The 8,436-nt window shown below is 42.6% G+C and overlaps 1 protein-coding gene across 3 annotated transcripts in view; it reads right to left on the bottom strand.

The window, feature by feature from the left end:
* Positions 1-4,679, bottom strand: part of FRMD6 (FERM domain containing 6) — a 75,878-nt gene extending 71,199 nt beyond the window's left edge. For all 3 annotated transcript variants that reach the window (XR_003001774.1, XM_024734724.1, XM_024734725.1), the window contains exon 1: positions 4,608-4,679. The gene's annotated coding sequence lies outside the window, so the exon portion shown is untranslated. The remainder of the gene's footprint in view (positions 1-4,607) is intronic.
* Positions 4,680-8,436: the final 3,757 nt, after the last annotated feature.

The raw sequence follows: 8,436 nt of genomic DNA, 5'->3' as shown, positions 1-8,436 counted from the left end.
AGGGGGGTGTGCCTGGTAAGGTTCTGTTTCTTGATTTGGATGCTGATTGCCTAGATATGATCATTTTGTGCTGTATACTTCTGATCTCTGCATTTTTCTGGTTGTATGTAATTATTCAGGAACAAGTTCAAAGAAATAAAGCCACAGGGACACCCACTCCCTCCAAACAAAAGCCATCTACTAAAACTGGACAGCATAAGTACTGCTACCTGTAGGGAGAAAATTAATTACATTTCGTTTAATGTGAATCAGACAAAGAACCACCTGAGAAGCTAAGTGAGAAATGACATTAATTTCCTAAAATCTTCATCCAGAATCTCCTTGATTTTTATAATGATTTCCTCCCTCACATGAAACTGTGGCTATAAGGTAGTATAACATATTGCTTTTCCCTCTATCTTCATATACCAGTAAAACATTTCTGCTCAAAGTTCTATAACATATATGTACAAAGGCAGTTATTAGAAAACATCTGAAAATATCCCAGGATAATCTAATTGGAATATGGAGGCTCAAAATAGATACTTTTGATCAGAATTATCCCAATTACCACATTAATGAAATGACTTGGTTAATGACCAAATCTCTACCTAGACTCTTGCTGTATAGATTAAACTCTGCTAGGTAAGGCCACATAGGTGGGGAAAGGCATTCCAGAAAATGCTGTGCGACAGACAACTCCAAGGAACCTCCAGGAAACACTGCCTTCTCCTTTGCTCTATGTCTGGTTCATCTGTGAATGTTTCGGCACCACACTTTCCTCCTTACGTTATACCAGCTGTCAGATCAGTGATTTCTTTCCCCTCCCCAATGTTCTAGGATCCCTCTTTGATCAATACGGTATACTGCATGACTGCTCCATATGATACATATGAAAAGTGATATACACAAAGTTGCATCAGAAGTAATTACACCACTAAATCATATAAGGTAATTGGAAACACAGATTGCATATTTTCACTCAAAACTTTATGATAACTTCAGCCAATACTGCTGTAGAGTCCCTCTGGTCCCACAGCATGGCGGGTGGGCATCAGTAGTTCTCCCAAATGCTGGAGGACTAATTTAATATTTCTCGTATCATTAGAACTTAGACAAAAAATGTTTCCAGCCTATGAAATGGGAAGTGGGGTGGGGGTATAAGGGGGCAAGGGGGAGCAGAGGACGGTAATAAGCATCCAGTCTCTGAATGCAATATTTAACACCAAACTAGTGATTCAACACAAATGCAGGCAACGTTTCCAGCATAAATATCACTCCGCAGCACTATTTCATGTTGTATACAGACCTTATAGGGCACCTTAATTCTAATCCTTTTTTTTTCCTCAGCTAAAAAGATCTTCTTCTTTAATTTACTTTTAAATAGAAAGCTTTCCCTACTTCAGCCTTGTTCTCAATACTCATCCTTCTAAGTTTAGATTCTCCATGCAGTTCAATGCCCAGTATTCTACTTCTTCCTTCCTCTCAAATTATCCCTTTAACTTGTTTCTACTTATTTTTATAGGCCCCCAAAGCCTCTTCCTCAGAAGAATGTGCAATTCAAAAAGCCCTTGCAACTACTCCCTATATCAAAGTTTAACTACAGAGACCAACAATACCATTTTTCCTGTTTGGGTTTCAGAAAAGATACATTTTAACTAAAATTTCACCACTCATAAATTCCTTCACTAAATCTTTCCTTTCCCCCACCTCCTACACTGGATTGTTTTATATACAATCACAATGTACTCAAACACCCAAAATGTGTAATTAGATAATCATACAAAGACTTCCTAAAAAATTATAATTTTAAATATATAACACACATCCTTTATAACTCTGGTGTTGGGAGTACAAGCTAAAAAAATGCTGGAGTCTTCTTATTACTTGTGTTTGCTGTTTCTTGTTGAGAAAGAATGGTAGAGGCTCATCATACAATTGCTATATCAGAGACCACAAACTGTTACAACAGGATTCTACTGAAGACTGTAAACACATTTAAAACTTTTTTCTTTAAAAGAAGAAAGTTGGAATTGCATAAACGAAAACCATATCTTCTATGCTTTGCCCATAAGGATACACAATTCTTATAACTGGAGTTTTGTACCTCTTAATTAAAAAAGAAGAATAATAATACACAATACTGAATACCTCCAGTTTCCCCATAGGCTTCATCTACCAAACCAGGGCATTTAAAAGGTTAGTATTAATAAGTAGTATGAAAAATCCATCTCTCTATAAATGCAGAAAGCTTTCTATCCTTCAGAAAACTTGAAAAACTGTTAAAATGACTTTAGAGAAGGCTGGTGAAATTTAGTTCTGAACTCAGAAAACCACCTAAGGGATAATTTGTGAATGCCATCTGGGATCCAGGCAGCCTCATCAACAAAAGGGAAAACTGGTTGAGATCATCCAAATCTAAAATTCACATACATTTTTACATCTGGACTGAATTAATCTTTTCTTGGTACCAGCTTTCATGTATTAAAATAATTGTTTGCAGGTTTTAGTTTTTTTTAAAAAAAAACCCCACAGACTCAGAAATCAAAATCTGCAACATTCAAGTTGAAAACTACAAAGAATTCCTTTATCAAAAAAGTTAGTTGTGAGACAGGACTCATTTACACTAAACTCTGAACTTGACAGCTCAGTCAAAAACAATTCTGTTTGAAACTTTCATTTCAAGCATCTGCAGCAAAAGGCTACATGGTCTATTATGTCATAAGTTCTGAAAGCCAAAAGCTTTGTAAGTGTAGTTAAAAGTGGAAACAAAGTTCAGAAATCAGAAAAGCTCTACAACCCGTCGTCCCCCCCCCCACCGGCTCAATTCAACTAGACCAGCTGAATGAGTTTCTAAAGAACTTGTAGCTAAAAATTATTACCTAGCACATTGACTTTTCCCTTTCAAAAGCAGCCGTCTTCATCCTGGCCCATTCAGTTTTCCTGTAGAGCCAGGAGCATCTTAAATCTGCAAGTTCAAATTATGTGTTTGAAGCTGGTAGCTTACCCCTGTTGCCCCACCAAAAAGGAGGGGGTAGAAACAGAGAAAGATTTCCTGTCCCTTAAAATGTTTGGGGCCCTGCAAGAACTGCTGATTACTGTGGTCCATCAGTGTCAGATCTCAGGCACTCTTACAAGCAATTCAAAGGGGGATGGGGGGGGCAATTAGTTCATATTACAGGCAGTCTGCTTTCTGGAAAAGATATCCTGCAGATAACTTGATACTAGATATCCCCTGGGGGACCCTTCTCATCTAATAATCCCAGAAGTCCATTTTAATATGAAATGTAAATCCAATATGTTTACAAACATACTGAAAGAGAATTCAAATGTCAGCTGTCTCATACTGTGGAGTATTTTCATTTTTAACATAATACTTTTATTTCTCAAAACCACACCCAAGGAAAAATGATTAAGTGCTAGAAGTTTTATATGACAAAGGACAACAGCCCAGGCATCTGTTTTCCTGCCTCTCTTCTGGTCTTCTCCCCTCCCCCACTCTCTATCCTGCAGGCAGTTTGCAGGTCTTGGTGCTTGTCAAAATTACCTTCTGCAACAGTTTCAGAATGCTGTAGATTCTGAAAAACTTCTGATACTTTAACACTGCTGAGCCTAAATTTATGCTCTGCTCTAAGAAGAGAAATCCAAAAGTCAAAAGCCTTTTTAATGACAGATGTATTACGGAAAATTTTCCCCACAAAGTTGTGATGCTGTGAAATATCAACTCCCTGAAATCACAGAAAGGAAATGACTTACATTCCTGCAAAATGAAGCCACTAGCAGTTTTATCCAACAGTATTCTCTAATCCCTAAACTACACCCTGTGGCAACGGGGAGTATTTCGTTCAAGGACTAAATTTAAATAGATGCTTATAAAACCAATAAACAAACATCGACGGGCCCCGGAGAAGAGCCGGAATCCTACATGAGAAATCCAGCGAGATACTTTTTCTGCACACTCAAAAAGGCTGGAGAGCACAGGCAAGTTAAAAGCAACCCGAGAACGCTTGCTTAAGTTTTCCTTCCCCACTGCGGGCAATGCACAACTCCTGAGGGAAATACTGGCAAAACATATTTTTGCTAAGAAATCCAAACGAAAAGGGTGTCAAGGAGCTAATATTTCTTTGGACACTAGCTACACAACTGCACGGCCTGAAAATCCTCCAACTTTCATTTCAACTTTAAAATGGGCTTATTTTGACAGCTTTCCATTTTTTCCTGCCTTCAAGAAAACGCCTTCACCATTAGGTTATGCTGTCCCGGGACTGGAGGTGCTGCTATAATCCCTGTAGATCTCACCCGGTGGCTCCCAGCTGTCCATCCCTGACAGGTCCTGGCCCTCCCAGATCAGCAGCTGGGGGTCTCCTCTGCCCCGGGCCGGGCCTGCGCTCCGACAGCTCCTCCAGGAACCCAAATTCTGCAGGCCGCGCCCCCCACTCGCATCCCACCAAGGCCCCCTTCCGGCGTCGCCGAGCCCGAGCTCAGTCTCCGGCTCCCCCGACTAAGGGACGATGAGGCAGACCTCGCGCCTCAGGTTCCCTCCCGCAGTCGGGCTGCCCGGGCCGGCGCGCGCACAACAGGCTGGCCGGGCTGGGGGGCGTCCTGGGGAGCCGGGTTCCTGGTCTTACCTCAGAGAAAGCTCGCAGCACCAGGCGTCGGACTCCCGTCAGCTCTCAGTGCCTTCCTGCGGCCGCCACGCCTGCCCCACTGCTCTCAGCCCCTTGGCCTGGGCAGCCGGACGAGCGCTCCGCGTCCGCCCCGCCCCTCGCCCACGCCTCCCGCCCCGCCCCCCTGAGGCTCCACCCCCGTCGACCCAGAGGTGGTGGGGGCGGTGGCAGAGCCGCGGGAGCGGAGCTTGCAGCAGCACGTGGAGCGCCTGCAGGCCCCGCCCCGGGCCCAACCAAGCGTCCTGCGGAGGGGTGCCGCGAGTCAGGGGCGGGAGAAAGCCGAGGGCGCCACGCCTCCGGGGTTGGGGAGAGAGGCGAGCCGCAGACGGATTCTGTGTTAGGACCGCGGCGATCTAGGCCTTTCCCCGCGTGACGGAGACGGAGGCGCGAGGGGACACTGTCAGCTACCCCCCTTCTGGCCTAATGGCCCCTTCTGACGCGCGGACCCTCGCTCCCGGGATCGCTCCCTCCGGAGCCCAGTTGGGCTGGCTGGGGGCGGCAATTTGGCCTGATCTTCGTCTTATTAATTCGGAGCTACTGTGGGGAGGCTACTGAGAGAGGAGGCGGTCCCAGCGGAGGAGGCTTTGTGATTCCTTGCTCCCTCCCGTCCTCCTGTCTCGAACCCACCTGCCCACCCACTACTCAGGACGCCGCTCTTTCGCGGGTTTTATGCTGGATGGAGGGGGCGCCGCCGAGGAAGCCAAGCCTCCCCCGCTAACTCTGCCTCTCCACGTCTTCAGGTAGACAAGGCCTCTCTATCCGCTGTGGTTTTAGTGCCAGTGACCTCTCAGAAATTATATTTGCCCGCTCTCGATGGTAGCCGAGGGTCAGCGCGTGATGCGAAGGGCCAGTGGAAGATATTTTTTATGGCACTAAGACTCAGGACAGGAGATGGAGATTTCTTTGCCACTTTTAGTTGTTGGTTCTAGGGAAGGGTGAGTTACGCTTCTCCAGTCAGCCTGCGCCAACTGGACCAGCTTCTGGGGACTGGAGACGAAGAGAGAACCAGCCTCCACCTGGCCCCCAGGCCCGCGACCCACAGAGCTCCAACCCTCCCACCCCCAGCCCCCCGGGCTTATACCCTCCTAGGTGTTCTGTTGCCTGCTGATCCGGTGAGCCCTGGCCAGGGGCGGCAGTAACGCCCCACAGGGCCCCTCACTAAAGGAGCAATGGGGTGGGTCTGAATGTGACAAGGAGACAAGGAAGCAGAGGACCTAAGAAAGGACACCACCCTAGATCAGACTGATGCTAACAGAAGCCAGCTTTAAAACTGCCCTGCTCTTTTGATCCAAACATAAATGTATAAAGCTAGCTGTTATTGGTTGAAAGTATGCCTGTGTGCCTTGTTTGCATGGCAAAAGAAATTCCGTTTTGTGTTCACAGCTGAAGGTTCCTTGGAATAGTTGTCTTATTCACAGCTTTTACATCTTGGGAACCATGACATTAGAACTGAATATTAGGAATGGTAATCTTTTTGTCTTTCCACAATTGAAAATACATTCGGAGCTCATTTCAGATAGAGCAGAACAGTTTCTAAGCCTATGGCACTCATGATTTAAAGTCATGACTCCCGTTACGGGAAGGAGGACAAGAACCATGTTCCAATGACTGCCTTTTAAATTAGCTGTATTTAATTAACAGACTAAATTTAAATTTTTGTTTAGTAGTTGATTACAATGTTGGCATTTAAAAAGTGGAGGATTATACTTTTTCTCTCATTTTTGTCTTTAATATGCATTCAAAATAAGTGCATATTGAACAGTAGTTGTTAAGGTCTTAAATTAATTTGATGTGAGACAAGTGAGGAATTTAATACTGTCTTGGAAAACAGTTCCTAAATCTGATTTTTTTTCAGGCTTCATGCATAAAAATCTAGCAGATAAAGAATAACATATTGTTAGATTGTAAAACATTGCTGCAATATGAAATGAATAGGTAACCCAAGGAGCAAAATATTTTAAATATGATATCACTTATATGTGGACTCTAAAAAAATCCCAAACTCATAGATATAGAGGACAGATTGGTCAGTTGCCAGAGGAAGGGGTAAGTGGGAGTGGTCAAAATGGGTGAAGGTGTTCAAAAGGTACAGACTTTCAGCTATAAGGTAAATAAGTACTGGGGATGTAAAATACAGCATGGTGACTAAAGTTTAAAACAACGTATTGTATATTTGAAAGTTGCTTAGAGGGTAGATCTTGAAAGTTAACACGCATGCACACACAGAATTTGTAACTATGAGGTGATAGATGTTAACTTATATTGTGGTAATCATTTCACCATCTATACGTATATCAAACCTTCATGCTGTATACCTGAAACAAATAAAATGTTATATGTCAATTATATCTCAACAAACCTGGAAAAATGGTAAATGTTATGTTATATATCTTTTACCACAATAAAAAAATCATATTATCACTCCTACTAATAAAAAGAAGCTACAATTACATTGAAAACAGAAAGAAATCAATAAACCTCTCAGGATATATAAGGCAAAAAAATAAAAAATATAAACCCCTTTTTTAAAACATGCGTTTAAGCTTGGGTTTATTGTCTAGAATTTGATTATAGCAAAACTTACTGTATGAATTTTTTTAATCATAATGATCATGTTAACAGCATGAATACCATGATAAACATAGACTCTTAACATGATACACTTTGTAAACTAAGTACTTTATTTATTTATTTTGACCGCGCCACGTGGCATGTGGGATCTTAGTTCCTGGACTAGGGATTGAACCCCTGCCCGCTGCGTTGGAAGCACGGAGTCTTAACCACTGGACCTCCAGGGAAGTCCCAACTAAGTACTTTAAAACTCTTAAAAATCAGTTTTAGAAACCCCTGAAACATCATAAAATTCGGAAAGGATTGCTTTGGAAAACAACGCATAATCCACTCAAGATGGAAATAGAACTAAGAAAGGATGGGTTGTTTTAGATGTTTCTTATCACAGGAAACATTTTTCTGTGCTTATTACAATAAAGAATGAAGTTTTGTAGGTAATCAAAGTTATATTTTATGATTCTTTTTGATGTTGAGATATAGATTTATTTTCATTGGTATGATGAGATGTTTTCCTAAATATGAGACATTGCCCATCAAGTGAAACATTATCCTAAAACACATCTTAAACTAATACTTTCTGCATAGCATATAAATATTAACATAACTGTATGTTTTTGCTTTACTTTTATTAGGAAGAAGTTATTCGTTCCATGAATTTATTTATTGAGTACGCCCTTACACTAAGCACAGGGTGAGACTCTGGGATTCAGACCTAAACATAGACTCTTGGAGTAGTTTGAGGGAACAGGTGAGCAGGTAAACAGATACAATATACTTTTTACTACTTGCTATGGTAGAGATATGCAGGAGGTGTAATGGGAAGGCCTAGAACCTTCAGGGAGGGCTTCAGACATACCCTGTCAACTGAGATGGGAAGGATGAAGGACAGTTTGGGAACAAGTTGGCTGAGGCGGCGGTTCTCAAACTTGGCAGCATATTGCAACCACCTGGGGACTTTAAAAAGAACTCCTGATGCCTGTGTACCAGGCATGTGATTTAATTGGCCTGGGATGTGACCTGGGCTTGGGAGTGTTTTCAAAATTCCCAGATTATTCTAAGTGGAGACACATGTGGGAACCATGGGTTAGGGTATCTTAGGAAGAGAGCACAGAATGAGCAGGTGCACGGAGACATGGTTTTAAAGGACAGTGGCCATAGCCTCATTTTGGAATTGAAGAGGCTTAAGCTTTGGTGGGTGATAGTTACACACTTTTATGGA

Source organism: Neophocaena asiaeorientalis, unplaced genomic scaffold (assembly GCF_003031525.2).
Source record: "Neophocaena asiaeorientalis asiaeorientalis breed wild unplaced genomic scaffold, Neophocaena_asiaeorientalis_V1.1 scaffold547, whole genome shotgun sequence".
Lineage (NCBI taxonomy): Eukaryota > Metazoa > Chordata > Mammalia > Artiodactyla > Phocoenidae > Neophocaena > Neophocaena asiaeorientalis.
Note: the sequence above shows the minus strand (reverse complement) of the source record. Positions and strands in the feature narration are given on the sequence as shown.